The 16,327-nt window shown below is 36.6% G+C and overlaps 1 protein-coding gene across 5 annotated transcripts in view; it reads right to left on the bottom strand.

Annotated features, from left to right (window-relative positions):
- LOC115438295 (solute carrier family 24 member 2) overlaps positions 1-16,327 on the bottom strand; it is a 70,403-nt gene that overhangs the window by 43,271 nt on the left and 10,805 nt on the right. The window lies entirely within an intron of this gene.

The following is a 16,327-nucleotide window of genomic DNA, read 5'->3' as shown; positions in this document are numbered from 1 at the left end:
TAGACATTTCTTTTATACATATAATATGCTAATTAACCCATAAAGACCCAAACAGCCACCAGCGACCAAAATCATCTACTGATGTAGAATGTTTAATACCTGATGATCTACTAATTCTATCCATTCCTGTAAATAATTGGTGTAAAATGCAGTTTTCATGTTTTCCTGGTCATTAGATATGACCCATTTGGACGTTCAGAGGCTCCGTAGTGAAAATGGAACCACTGTCATCTTCTACAAAATTGATTCACCGGTAAAACCTATGGAGTTGGACCAATGACAGTGGATGGACACACTTGGATTAGGTTCTGTTAATGATAGATTATAATGAAAAAGTCACTTCTTCTGCAGTTTTTTTTCTGTTTTTGATACAATAACCTTCAGCTTTAATGAACATCTACATGATCAGTGAATTAAATATAGGAAAATAAATGAATTTCACAAAAAAAAATGCAGAGAATATCGTAATAAATGGTGATAAATCATTTAAGAAAGGTTAAATCTAGAGAAAAAAAATCAGGAACTTGGGAACTGCTGCAAAATTACCACTGGGTCTTTATGGGTTAAACCTAATACCAACTACTACTTTTTGCTTCTCGTAGTCTCCTTACAAAAATTCTGGATGATTGCAGTAACAGACCCCTACTCTAAAAGTAGAGATGAGTAATGACAACAAATAAGTGATTTTCACAACTAGGAGAAAAATCCAAACACATTAAAATCTCTGTCCTTTGTGCCAAATCCTTGTATCTTTTTCATGTGTTTCTCTTCTTCTTAGTTTTGATGTGCAAGTGTCCGAGCCAAACAAAAACAGATGAAGGCGTCTGCTAAGTTTGACATATTTTAAATAAACTTATTGATATTCATACCACGTCTTGACGATGCTACTTCTGTTTTTGTAACTTTAAATATAGCACTACAGTCAACCAGAACGGAGAGGCATATTTTTATAGCATTTCAATTTATGTACAAATTGCTCAGACGAGATATGAACGGCAGAAGAGCTTATAGGCACGTATTGTCACATTTAGGCAGAACCCCTTTTTCCAGTCTTTGAAATATGCTCAGTTAACTGGCTGGTAGCTATAAAACTGTGTATTTATTAAGAAGACTCTCTTTACAACTATTAGTTTAAGTAAACAGTATAAGCTTGTCTGGAGGGGTGTATGTTCTCTAACTTTGCTGTGTATATTCAGTGCAGTTGGTCCTTATGTGATAACTTTGCATTCCAGTGCAGAGCGTGCCATATGGAGCCAAAGTGACTCCAATCTTTGAACAATCTCTTAATTCTTTGCCATCATTCTCATCCGGCCCATTTGGCATGTGAAGTACAGTAACACACGGTCTATTTTTGAAACAAAAGCCTTTCACTAACTGCCTCACTGAACTGTGCTCACTTCTTCAAAAAAAAAAAAAAAAAATGTGTGTGTGCATGTAGCAGTTGCTTAAGGCCTGTGTTTCCAACTACAAGAGAGCAAAACACAAAGCTTTTGTTCAGATCTTACCATGTCAAGGCTTTGTTCTGCAGCCTACACAGTTTTCAAACAGAAATGTGAAAAGTGTGGAGGCAGTGGTGTGTGTTGACGTGGTGAAAAATGCCAAATGGAATACTGAAAATGATCTGGTTTGATCTTATGGATGTGGAAATCTGTCAAGACAACCATGTCTCATCTTAAGCCAAGGAATTAAGGATCATCCAAACCTCAATGATATTATCTGCATGGTATGGTAGAGTTGTGCATGTGAGAGTTAACATAAAGACATCAGTGCAGATGAACAGAATAAATCAAGTTATTTTAGTGAAACTTGTTACGCTAGCTGCTGATTTTTATGTATTTATTTATTTATTTGGTAAAACAAGCAAATAAAAGCTTCAAAATAAATGAGGTCAATGCATTGTTTGCATAGATACAGGTCAACATACATTTATTTCTTTTATAAATGTATATGTGTATAAATACTAATGTAACAATATTACAGCTAAATTTGTCTTGCTCTTTTGCTCGTTTTCTTCTCTTTTCCTTCATTTTCTCATATTTTTGTTATTGTGTTATACTGTTATCACTGTGTATTGTGTATAATGTTGTAGTGATCATTTTTCTCTCGGTTACTATTTAGCACCATAGTGTGGCAAATAAAGGTTAAAAATAAACTCGCTACGCATATTTTCTCGCACTTTTTTCATTTTTTTTTTCTCTTTCATTGCCTATGTTTTTGTATTTATTATATGGGTCATAGTTTAGCTTCATTTAAACCAGTTAAATACTGAAAATACATTGACAAATATCCCTTTTTGAGGACTTAGTTTCTGTTTTTAATCAATGTTTAGAGAATTTTTAAGGAATCCCAAATATAATGCCAGTGTAGTGTAATTTAAAAAACCTTGGACAGTTAAACCTGTTTAAAAATTATGAAATTCTCAATAAAATCTCTTTATCTAGTTTCATCCTCTTACATTAGAATCTACAGGGTTTGAGGAAAGATCTAATTTAAGACTTTGTAAGACCATTATCAAGGCCACTTTGATCAAATGTAAGACCTTAAAATCCTGAAATAGCATAATGGCCTCAGATTTATTTCCTTGAGCCTGTCTTAATCATGTCACCAATGTAAGATTATCCATCGAGCTCTTGTTAAATTGACATTTTGTCATGACTGATGTTTCTGCTCAATACGTCCATGTCCTAAATCGAAGAAATGATGTTGTCTCTGTTAACTAAAATGCAGAATAATTATAACTGTGACAAATTCTATTCAAAGAATTCCACAGAAAATATAGCAATCTTGTTTATGTTTATGGAATTTTTAAGAATAATGGATTAATATGTATTTTAAAGGAAAATTAAAGCCTTCATTTTAGACAAATTTAAAACCACACAACCTGTAAGAATAAATTAAATACAGTCCCATTTAATTCAATCTAGTAATTGGTAATAATTGTGGAGGTCTGTGATCCTGATCCTGTGTGAATCTGTAATGTACAAATTCCATCAAAAATGACCCACTCTAATCCTGTGCAAATTGCATGACATTTTTTTAAAATGCCACTTTGGTTGTGTAATTTCCAAGTTAAATTATTCTAGTCTATTTTATATATATATATATATATACTTATACTTTTGTACTTTCTTAAACTCTTGTGGCATTCAGTGTGGACGGCAAAGTAAGATTTTCATTGAACAGGGAAACCTGTTTCTTTACTGTACACATGACAATAATAACTTTGAATCTTGAAATTCGTATTTATTTCATGATTGACCCACTGATGCTGCATTAGTGAAGATAAATCAAAGTCGTGTTTTGGGTGCAAATTCAGCACACACCAACCAGACTGCTGATTGTCGCCAGAAAAGGTAGCCCGACTAATCAGTTGGCTCCCATATACCATGGCACAGTCAAAAAAGAGCGAAGAACACACCAAATCGACTACTGACTTGAGCGCACGTTCTGTGCTTGAGCAAGACCTAAAACCGGAAAATGACGGAACATCTTTCTAAACACAGAACTCGCTGTCGTCAGTCATTGTTGTCAGCAGAGAGTGTTGAGTAGTCAAGAAGGGTTGTTGTTGTTGTACTTGTTGAACGGATGGCTAGGACTCAGAAGATACTGGCGTTGTCAGCTCTCTGGCTTCTTCTTGTGAAAGAAGAAAGATATTGCAGGTGAAAACTAAGGAGAAATCGCTCTATGCTAACAGTGCTCACTTCATGGAATGAATGAAGTCCATAGTCAACACTGACTGGCACTCATTCAGATACGATATGAGCAGTGAATGGCCTATTATAGAAGACAATAATAGTGTGAAGTACCTTGGCATAACTGTATTCACATGGAAACTTCTCGTTCACTGATTCACTAGTCAAGGGCTATCCCTCCACCAACTGGATCGGTCTGACTGAACGACTGGTAGTGGCCAATTACACATGTTGAAGTGGCTGAAAAGACTGGTGATGGCATTAACAACGGCATATTGCACGGAACACACCAAACAAGCCAGACTTCCTGACAACACCCGACTGCTGAAAGTTGGGTTGGTTTGTCTTCAACTTAACAAGCAAACTGAAATCCCTTAAAGGAGCAAATAAAAAAACAAACAAACAAAACAACAACCAAAAAACAAAAAAAAGAGTAAAATTGCAAAAGATGATGAGACGAAGTAACATTTTCCAAACTTTGAGTTATATGCAAGTGGTGAGCCCTGACATGAGACTAAGTAAATGTATGTCAGTAAATACCAGTGAATAACACACTTGACTAACCAAACAATAAGAAATCCCCATGTTATAATAAACCTATGAAACTAAGGCTTAAATCAAGAAAACGTCAAGGTCATGTAATATTTTACATTTTTTGGGGTTATACGATTTCATATTTTTAGGTGAATTCCAGTTTCCTTCAGGTTAAAATAAAAACAGCTGCAAACGTCAATTCAAATGAAATCACATACGTATAAATAACGTGATATCATGAATTGCGTACAGATAACACGCCACTTTTAATTGGTGTGTTATCTGGACACAGTATAAGCCTTCCGCTTGTATGTTTACGCCGTACCAAATACCATGCGATTAGCGGGTAGGGGTTAGGGTTAGCGGTTATGGAGATCTTGGCGTACACTGACACATGATCAAATGGCATTGAATAACACGAGAAAGGATGAAAATGCGTACGTATAGCAGGCCAAATGCCATAAGAACTGGCGTGACATACGACGCGATTTCATGAGATCAGTCTGATAAATATATGAATCATTATGGTTCATATTCCAAACTTTTTGATAAGTTGATTTTACCTGAAATTTCTGCAGATGTATGCCAATGACACAAAACTCCCCATTTTCTTGTGTGGCCTTTTACTTTGGACCTGGTTTCATGTTGTGTAAACCCCACCGCCGCAGTCATTGTGATGTCCATCCCCGCTGCGTCGCACTGTTTCTGTTTAACTGCTCATAATTTACCATATATTAGCTTTCGCCTCTGTAGGGCTGCAGAATAATTACAGCAACGTTGGAACTGAAATTAAACATTTGGGAGAAAATTAAGCAGAAGCTGAACTAATCCTACCAGCTATTCAACTATAACCCCATTTTTCCATTTTGGATCTTAAGGGTAATTCCTGGCATACTTGAGGTATAATTATTCTATTTCACTTCCTATCACCCTCCTCAAAGGCAAGTCAGGAGGGTTAGGAGAGAAGAGGTGAATGTGCCAGATAGAGATTACGCCGTGGGTTGCTCATTAAGCCGGCGTTAAATATTATGACTAATAATCACATAGGGAGATTAGTATGTTCTCTGGAGTTTGTGTGTTCTCTAAAACCCGCTCTGCCTTCCAGTTCTTACGTAATGTCACATCAGGATCATTCTTGGAAGCGGATCAGCTGAGGGAGATAAATGTCCCTCTGCAGCCGCGTAAACGCACGTAACGCAGCCTTACGGAGTATTATCGATGAGCGCGTGACGTCATGCAAAAATATTTCCGACATCGCCGCTCGATTTGCCCGCAGCTTAAGGGCAGAATTTCAGAGGAATCGGAAGACACTTGAAAGCTGAGCTGACTTCTGAGCACCAGCGGCAGATTATAGGTCTTCTCATACGCAATGTGGGGGGCACAAAAGGGGGTCTATTTCTGGAAGGATTTGATTTACATTTCCTTTATTCTCCACAATCTAAGCCAAATTACACAGGAGAATAATAGCCTTTTTAGCATGCTCTTGGTGAAGTTTGATTAAATCCATCACAGCACCACTTGAGCCTTCAAATCCTTAATACACTCCTGACTATACCCTAGATATACTATCAATTATGACACTGAAGTTTGTATTACAATTTAGAAGCTTTTTCATACACTTTCCACACGATTCTCTCATAAATTCCTTTCAGGGCTGCTGAGTTTTCTGAGAGTTTGCAGAGAATAAAACCAATAATGAATAGTAATGAAGGTGGTGTCACAAAGCAACTTGAAGATTTTTTAAGTATCTGTGCCGGAGTTTTCATTTTTCTGATCACTTTTTACTGGGTTTGCACTGCAAAATTATCAGCCAATGGGATGTGAATTTTTTGTTGTTATTATTTATCCCCCTTTTGTGCAAAGAAACAAAGACATCATTATATATAGAGCTTGTCTATCTCATGATGTAATTGTTTTGTATATAAGGGTTTGTGCAAATTGTGTTGTTAAAAAAATAACTAACAGTACTGTCAAAATGCTAAAAATGCTCCTACTCAACTGTCATTTAAATGGCCAATTATTCATGTGGTTTACCAGAATGTTGCATTAGCGGTTGAGTTTATTGCATTAAACCATATGGTTGCCAAGCTAGTGAGTTTATTTCTTTTCATTAGTCGCAATACAGTTCTTGTAACATGTTGTTTTTCCAGAGATGAACAAATGATACTGAAGAATTATCACAAGTCCATGAGCTGAAGCCAGCTTCTAAGAATCAGATTTTCATAGATTCTTAAGAGTTATAGTTAGAGCTAGTGTGGAAATTTTAAACTCTAACTGGGCAAAATAAATAAAATAAATGTAAACATTGCAACTATATGTACATGAAAATGTGGATGTGTCTGTTTATTTCATCTAAATAATATCAAAATATTGTGCCAACTTTGGCCCAAAATGACGCAAAAATTATAGCCTGATAAAAATACATCCTAAGCCTTCACATCTGAGGGAAAAAGTCTTTAATCAGATCACCCAGAACTGATTATATAACAGCATAGGTTAACTTGATTGTTTTAAAGTCCTCATTAGTTTCCTTAAAAGTGCACAAATTCATTCATTCATTCATTCATTGATATATGTATATGAGAAAGCTGCAAATGCATTGCCCATTTGAGATGAACTGAAAAATGTATATAAATGAACAGATAGATGTTAGCCACTGCCACTGGTAAAATTACATTTTGTATTCTGATTATTAATGTTGGACCACATCAACAAATATTGACCAATTCAAATGTGTGACTGTTATATCTGCACATTCCTACTATTTACTTGTACGCTCTACATTTTAATACAAATATGTACTTTCTACAGTTTCAGAACAGGTTTGTTACTTCAGTTTTAATGCATTTCAGTGGAATCATCCATTTTAATGATAATTATTACTTGTCTTTCTGATATCAAAACTGAGTACAACCCACAAGGATGGGACAATAACAGAGAATACAACCCCTCGGTGTATAGCACAGTGCATGTCACGCATGACAGATGTCACAACGTAAAAGTCATGACAAGACATGACAGACAAGAGGAGACTTGACCGCAGAGAGGAGATGCCATCATTTAATGAGATGCCCGAGACCAGAGAAACTAATACTGACATGGTTCAATTACTTTGCCCAGAAACAGCCAGTGAACATGTACAAATTCTTTTAACTTTAACTGTTAAAGTACACTCCAGAGCTTTTACCTTTGTACACAAGTATCTCTTTGGTTTGTACTGAATTTGTACTTTATATTGACTTGATTCAGTTTTAGATATGCAGCCACAAGGACAAACCTCTGCAAAATCCACTATCATATCCCTCATGAAACAAGAAAAACTAAGCAAAAACCAGGACAAAAGTGTCAGCATAGATTTTAAAAGTGCAAATCAAACTGCGATCTCTACCGCTGGAGGCATTATAATATCAAAGTCCATTTTCATCAACTATTAATGACAACTGGGTTTACAGTATAATGCGTTTTAAAGGCTGTTTCAAAGTCATACTGAGAAGAATAATGCACACAAGCCAATATTTATGCTAGACAGACAGCATGTTGGGGCAAAAGATACTCAGTACAATAGATCTGACAGTTATTGTATACTGGAACCTGTCAAATTGCACTAGATGCGGATATTAAAGCATCTCCGTTCCTTTTAACTCATTGTATATGCAGAAAAATCTGAGAAAACCACACTTGCTGGCTTGTTAAGCAAACTTGAAAAGTGAAATCTTGCACAGCTCCAGGCATTTGCCTGCACATGCTTACAGTAGGCAGAATGTCTGTCAGAGCATGACAGAACACCCTTCGAGATTTGTCCATCTAGATTCATCGAGTTAGAGCTGAACTGTTGAGCGGTTCGACTGAGCAGTCTCTCTCTCTCTCTTTTTCCTGTTTTGCCTGGAGACGATAATGATGATCTTCAAGGAAAGGAGGGAAAAGATGCACAACAAAGTCAAGCAGCCATCCACTTGCTAATTAGTAACCCCTTCATTTTTCTAACAAGCAGAACTAATTACAGTAGCTGCCACGATGCTGATTTCCCACAAGGCAATTGCTTCCCCTTACTCCCACCCTCCTATGAACCAATCAAACTCAAGCTTTTAGGAGACAAATAGGGGGAACAAAAACTGCTGTGTCATTTTTGCCAGTGAATGCAGTCACCCTAAGCTTGATCGGGCACATGCTGCTTTTTTGTCACTTCCTTAACTGTATTCGACGTGGCTGAAGTGCATTGTTATTAGATGAACTGTTAAAGAGCGAGGTGCTTGACATAAAAGACCGGGCAGCAAGTTAAAATGGAAACATTGTTCACTTATTAATAGACTGAATTTATGTAAGTTAATGTTTTAGCTGCGTAAATACGAGTGGGATAATGACCTCCTGCAGGCTTGATCAAATCTGTAGTTTGTCAGCACTGGCAGATCAGAGCGCGTTGTGATCTGCAGATGCAGTAAACAAGAAACGGCTGAGCAGCGTTCTTTGTTTTTGAGACTGTAGCAAACGCCGGACAAAAGTTTGTTCCAGAAGTCTGCATTTATATTCTGCAGTGTTGTATCCACTGTGCTCCTGCTGCAGCATTCTCTGCCCCAGATTTTTTTCACTGCCCTTTTCTCTTTATCTCCATGTCCTCAAAGATGTTGATAAAGCATCAGTTTGATATTCCAGCTATAGGCAAACAGGCCTCAGTAGAGTTTATATTTAGCTATTTCTGGACTAAAGTTTCAACACTTAGAGAAGTACAAGTGATTCACAACAGGGGCAACTGGACCAAATCATTAACAATGTCCTGTTCCTAGTTGTCCTGAGGCAACTGCTGCTTTTTCCATTTATCGACTGTAGTATTTACAGTAGTTTCCAGTTTTCTGTGACACTTGTCTGGTTGAATTCATCATGTACTGTCTGTATGTTTTCTGATGTTAATAAATAGCCTTGACACCAAGAGTGTGGGTATTCAACCTTTTTATTAAAACCTTCACAGTTTAGAGTAATCTTTTCGACTGCCAGAGTGACTCAGTTAATTCACATTTCTAAATTCATGTACTGAAAGTGGATGTAATATTTGTCACTGTATTTCTTTTTTTTTTTTCCATGACAGCCTTTCGATGGGTTTTTGTTTTTTTTCCTGTATGAATACTAAATAATTAATAATAAAAGCTTTAATCAGTTAGGGCTGTGTTTTACAAGCTCATAAAACAGTTTTTTGTATTAGCAGTTTTCGGAGGAAAATGTATGACTGCAATGCATGAATTTACTCTCCTAATTGAGACAAAAAAACTGTATTCTTGGGAAGAGATTATAAATGTTGACCTCAATGAAGTCGCATGAAATGCAGAAGAGGAGTGTAAAAACAAAAGAAATTATATTAACAACAAAAGTTATGTAAAATACTAAATCCTGATGTAATTTTGTAAATGAGTTCCTATGAGACACAGCATTCATCTTTTGGGTCATTAGCTGAAAATTACATTGAATTAGGGTATACTAAAGAACTAAGAACACCATCAAAAATGTACCTCATGGAAAAACGACAATTTCACTCAAACTGGCAAGAGGTGTTTTTTTGGACAACTGGTATATCACGCAAACTGCAATGGAAAGACCTTTTTACGCAACTAGAGTCATGTGAATAAAAAAAAAAAAAAAATAGATGTTGACAGACGTTACGAGCAAAGAGTTTAAAAAGAAACAGTGCAGTATGTGTGGACACACCAGGAAACCGAAAAATGTTTTACTTTAATACAGGATAGAGGGGTAATATATAATAATAATGAATATATCTGTAAATCAACACAATATTTCTATTCGTGGCCATGTTTATGGAATGACTTCTTGTGTCATCTCGTGATAATAAATAAACAAATCATCACATTTCGGATTTAATGGAAAAACGGACATTACGCACTTCTGTTTTTTTGACATTTAGTGAATATCGGTAAAGTTTTGTGCAGATGTCCAATGGAAAAGCCAGTAATGCTGTAGAAGATGACGGTGTTTCCACGTTCACTACGGAGCCTCTGAACGTCCAAATGGGTCATATCTGATGACAATGAGAAGACGACAAACTGCATTTTACACCAATTACATACATGGATTGATTGAATTAGTGGATCAACAGGTATTAAACAGTTTAGATCAGTAGATGGTTTTGGTCGCCAGTGGCTGTTTTGGGGTTAAACTGCTACTGAGCCTCTGGTAATTTCAACCAGATTCAGTTTTTCCCACATTATCTTGACCATAGACTTGCTAGGTTATTCCGTTGCATCAGCAGGTCAGCTGACATTAATTCTCCCAATCTCTCACAGAGACAGAAGACCTTTATCTTAGAGAGTATGTGGAGGAAGCTTTCTGCTGCCATCAGTGTCAAACACATGTGGCCATATTTGAGTCACATTCAGTACAGACGGGGCAATATGCTGATAGAGCCCCTTCAGGTCACCTTGGTGGGCTTGAGTGGGAGTGGGAGGTGGGTGGAGGGGCAGTCCCATGCATCATCCATCCACCCATGATGGACTAAGTGTTATCCTCTTAGATGAGAACAGAGGAAGTGAGGCTTTGAGCAGATTCACTGAGCCCAAGAGCAGTTTCTAATTAGCTCATTAGAGACTGTCTGATTGCAATCACTTCCATTTTAAGAGTTTACGCTCTAAAATTTAGTTTAACTTTTTTTTTGCATGTGTGTGAAGGCAGTTCTGTCTGCAGCTGTGATCTATATACTAGCACTTTGCGCAGCTCAGACATCATCATCCTTGATTTCACAAATTACAGGTATTACATGAAACATAACTCTCACAGCTGATGTAATGTTCAGCTGCTGCAGCTTAGTGATGCTGATGCTGAGGGTCAAAAATCCCCCATAGGAAGGAGTTAAGTACACTCCCGCCAGGCCTTGACCACCTCCAACCATATGCGCGGTTTCCATCTCACTGGGTTGTGCGTGTTATTTCATACACCCACGAGATAGGGATCTTGGTGCCATTCACATGATGCTTTTACAGTGCAGTTACATTAGCTAATTCGACCCCCGCTTTCAGGAATAGCTCTTGATCGATAAGGCTTTCAGTTTCTTGCAAGCCTCAACGTTTCACCTTCAGGCTCTCCCTCGAAGAAAAAAAAAAAAAAAAAAAAAAAAAAAAAAGGTCTCTCATTCCACGATTTTGAGAATTACTATCCTGACGTCAGGCAGCAGGATTACTAAATCTGATCAAATGTATGTATGCCTTGACCTTCACAATCCTGAGCTACTGATTTAACTAGACTGGGTCATGTTTGTGTAAATAATCACGTGACAAGACATGTGAATACCAAAGGCTGCCGTAAAATAGACTCAGCATCTTAACACCACATTAGCTTGTATATGATCTGATGATATGAATACATGCTTACCCTGGAGGCTGGAATTACAGTAAGACCTAAACAATAAGCACATAAAAATAGCCTTCAGGGTAGACAGTAGTTAAGACTGGAGCCAGAGCTATTCAGGCTGTCTAGGCCACATCAAAATACACACTCATTAAGCATTAAATACAACTTCTTAACCTGGGTCTGCTGACATCCACTCCTGTGCGGTGACCATAAAACAGTGATTCTGAACAATCTGACACTTCCTGTCTTCGAGCCACTTCTGCAGCTGGACTATTATGCAAACTGTAAGAATCTATTCCAGGAAACCTCCCTGCATTAGTGGGGTATTCCCTCCTTTAAATGTGTGTACTTTAAGTGGTCCTAGGGGGAAAAAAAAGCCTCGAGGAGCTTTTGTGATGTTCAACTACGTAACAGAATGTTAATCATCTTTATATGGGTCACAGAAACTGAACAATATTAGTACATGTTGAAGTTTCAGATTAGAAAATGCAGGAAAAAAAATGCACAAAAAATGTTCCAGTTTAAGTGATTTCTTTTTGACTTTTTCACATTTGTGAGTTTTTAAAAACACACCACAAATTCATTTGACATTTGATGGAAATACAGCTACTGACAACAGTTGCTGTGCAGATTATGATCTTAATGATGTTTTATTTCCTTTCTCCTTTAATTTACAGTGATACTAAACACTAGAACATGCTTGTTGAGCCGTAAACAGACTCATACAACTCAGCTATAATGAAATATGTCAATGCTGGTGTTAATGCATGGAAAATCAACAAATATGTAAAAGAAAAAAAATCTGAATTTTGCAGGTGAAAACTCAATTTCCTGTTAATTTTTGATCCCCCATGCCTTAGAATTGGAATAGTATTGATTTTGTATGAAGCTATTTTTACACCTTGAATCAGACATGTTCAATCTATATGTCCTTCAGTCAGATTCTGACAAACCTCAGTCATTTTCCAATTGAACTTAAATTTTAATCTTGCTCTGTTCTGACCCAAAAGACTAACACAAGGCAATGATTGTACCTCATAAAATTAGCCATCAGCTAATTTGTTAGCTGAATCTGAAATGATGCATTAAAACACCACGGCGACACAATATTACAGGCTGCAGAAGTTCACTTATCGTCTTAGAAGTTTAAGATCATTTCAGGGCTTCAACTGCCTGTGGGAAAAGATAAGAAAAAGCAGAGGAAATATAGCATGCATGTAACCTCATGCTGATTTTTGTGCAGGAATTCACTAGAACTGACCCTTTCACAGCCTCATATGGTTCTGCATAAGTGTCTTGTGATTGTCCTTCCTATGAATGTCCCTGATCTACACCTGCCTCGCATCCACATCTGGACATTCAGACAACGATCATCTCCATCTCAGCCTCTTTAGACTTCGTATTAGCCATTTTCCAAATCATGGAGTGGGTTGAGACAAACGCGCATTAACTTAAAGAAGCCTGGACACCAGTTGCAATGCTGGTGCTGTCCATGGTCCTGAATCTGAACAGAAAAAAGGAAAGGTGGTTTGTGATAAACTGCGCTTTGAGTTAAACAGAATTAAACATTAGCTTACAATATTAACATTTATATCAACAGGAGCCAAAACACAAAATTCAAAGAAAGAAAATACAGAAAGCACTGCATTTATGTGAGAGACAACACTGATGTGAAGGCAGGTTATGAGCAGAAATCAACTTAGTGTCAGGTTTGTTTTCATGAAGCAATTCACAGTATGTCTTTGCATGTATAATGACCTTCTATGAGGCTATATTTACATGAATCAATCTTTATTTTTAGGTGTATACTGCATTATCCTTTTGATAATTAAACAGGGTCAGTAATAATTAACACAGTGACCTTTAAACCACTAAAAATACCATCCACTCCTCAAAGAACGGAGGAGGAAGCCAAATAGTACAATAACCAATTCAGAGTGAATTAAAAGCAGCTATCAGCAGCTGTGATGCAAATGAGAACTTCTGCACAATTACTGCCTCTGAATACAATTCTAATCATTTTGGACAAAAAGAATGATGGCACAGCCAAGAGAGCTCTGCAAAAACATCAAGACAAAAGACGAGACACGTTTAAAGCCCTGTATTCGCCACGTTTATTTTCGTAAGACACAACACAGTGCTTTTTTTGGTAGCCTGTTACTTTATTCTGAATGATACCTTTATCTCTATTGACTGGTCTAACAGCCTGACAATAAGGTAAAACCTCTAAAAACAGGAAAACTAATTACTTGTTCTACAGTGGCGTGTTCTCCCTCCTCAGAAAAGGAGCCACAGCTGGGATGGATGATAAAACTTAGGCAATTCATTGTCACGGTGAAATCAAAGCCACGTTTTCTATTTTTATTATTGGACTGTGGATCTGTTGTTGGCAGCTGAGCTCAAGTGATGGAAACCTGTTTCTATTTCTATGTATATATGTATGTCTGTTAGGGCTGGGCGATAAAACGATAATGATATATACTGCGAAATAACTTTTCCTCGATAGAAATATGAGACATGCTCGATACAATTTCGACAGAATTCATTCGTCCATGTTTTGACAGACATAAAAACAGCCAATCATAATTAAGTGGCGCCACACCGAACCAATCACACTAGAGCACTGGAAAAAATAAAATCTTACCAAGTATATTTTTCTCATTTCTAATCAAAATATCTCATCACGCTTAAATCAGACACAGATCTATTTTCAGACAATAGATCTTGAAAATCTTATGTTGAAATCTTTCCAAGATAATTTTCACTTGTTCCAATAGCAAATTTTTTGCTTGAATTAATCAAAAAATTTAAAAAAAAAAAAACAAAAAAAAAACTTGAATTAAGCAAAAAACAAAAAAAAAACAAAAAAAAACTGCCAATGGAACAAGTGAAAATCATAATGATTGGAAAATGGTATGATTTCTTGAAATAAACTTTTCAAGATCTACTGTCTAAAAATAAGTTCTTATATCTCACTGAAAAGTTACTCTTTAGGTGATTATGTGTCATTTTAAGTGGGATGACATATTTTGACCAGAAATGAGAAAAATACACTTGGTAAGATTTAGATTTTTGCAGTGAGCCACTGTTAAGGGTTAGTGATGTCAATGATATTCTGTTAGTGACGGTTGTATTTTTGTAGTTTTTCCCTCTAGATATGGGTATGTTTTCCTCTTTCCCTCTCTCTTTATAGGTTATGTTTTGAATGAGAATCAGTCGCAGGTGTGGTGCTGTCTGATGATTGGTTCCTCAGCGGTGGGCGGGAAGATATAAGGTCAACTCAATCTACTTCCTGTGGACAACTCTCTTCCCATCCCCTTCGGTTGACCAGCAGCCTGTAATTTTTGTTGAGAGAGCTCTATTGTAAAGTGGGAATCTTTTCTTTGTTCAAGTTTTCTCCTGTTTCTTGGGTTAGGAGTATACCAAAAAAAACAAAATATAGAATGATGTACTTTGGTTTTTCTTTTTTTTATGTTCGGTAGGTAAGTATAGAGGGTTTAAAGTATTATCTTGTTTATTTTCTTTACTTCTGTATAAATAAATAATTCATATTGCAGTTTGGTTGATTGCTGATCACTTCTTTTTAATTTGCTCCCTTTTGTTAAGGGACATGGAAGGAGGGGAGTCTCACTTCATGTCTGCGCTTCGGTATCCCCTAGGCTGAGCGTAACAGCCACATCAAGTTGGGTTGATGCACACAGCACAGGTGTGAGAGCAGCCACAGAACACATGCTAATGTTTGGGCTGCAGCAGGAGAGAATCCGTGTTCCTTTGGGAGAAAATTTGACCGAGAACTCAAGCGACCGGCTTACTGAAAAGTAGGGATGTAACTGTGCACTCATTTGTACTGAACCGTTTCGATTCGGGGCCTTCAATAGAATTATGGAGTTGTACCAAACGAATACATGTAGCCTATGTGAAGAATGCAAACACTCGCCTTTCCACACGAACCTTTTTGGAATGAAGATTTTATTTGGTCTGTTTTGTTTGTGTTCCCTTCTAAAACTTGAAAGCTTTTACCTGTTGGTCAGACTTTTAGTTTAGTTTTAAATATATGTACCTATTTTATTTATCTGAAACAGTTGTATAATGTTCTTCAGCATATCTGTCATGTTCAACCTCTGACAGAAAATAAGCCATATTTAAATAAAAAATAACCTTCTGATGTCATCAAATTAATTTATGAGTAACAGAAAATTTAAGCTTGACAAAAATAGGGATTTGATTTATATTGTGATACATATCGATATCATCTGATGTGAAAAAAAAATATTGTGATATGATTTTTTTTCCATATCACCCAGCCCTAATGTCTATATATGTGCATTAATCACTCAGGTCACACTAGTATAAACACTCAATACACAGTTATTCCATCATGTCAGCTAAATTTCACCATAAGTCAAGATCTTTTCTGCAGCTACAAAGTATGAAGGTGATTACGTAGACTCTAGGGGCAACAGCAAAAACAGGGTGGCATGGAGATATAATGATAATTCAGAGGATATAATTTGTGTATTATATTAGCTGTGGTTATTGTGATGCATTATTTTGCAATGAGCATCATTATTGCAATTCCATTTTTCATCTTTAGGTTTTTTTTTTTTGTTGACCAAACCCAAAATATTTCAGCGATTTATTTTACTTCTGCATATTCTGCTGAAAAAAAGTTATCATACCTGATAAGAACGTTCTGATGGAAGAGGTGCTTAACAAAATATTAACTAAATCATGACATCAGAGATAGCAGGTGT

The sequence above is a fragment of the Sphaeramia orbicularis genome, chromosome 18 (assembly GCF_902148855.1).
Source record: "Sphaeramia orbicularis chromosome 18, fSphaOr1.1, whole genome shotgun sequence".
NCBI classification, from domain to species: Eukaryota; Metazoa; Chordata; class Actinopteri; order Kurtiformes; family Apogonidae; genus Sphaeramia; species Sphaeramia orbicularis.
This window is presented reverse-complemented; position numbering and strand designations above follow the sequence as displayed.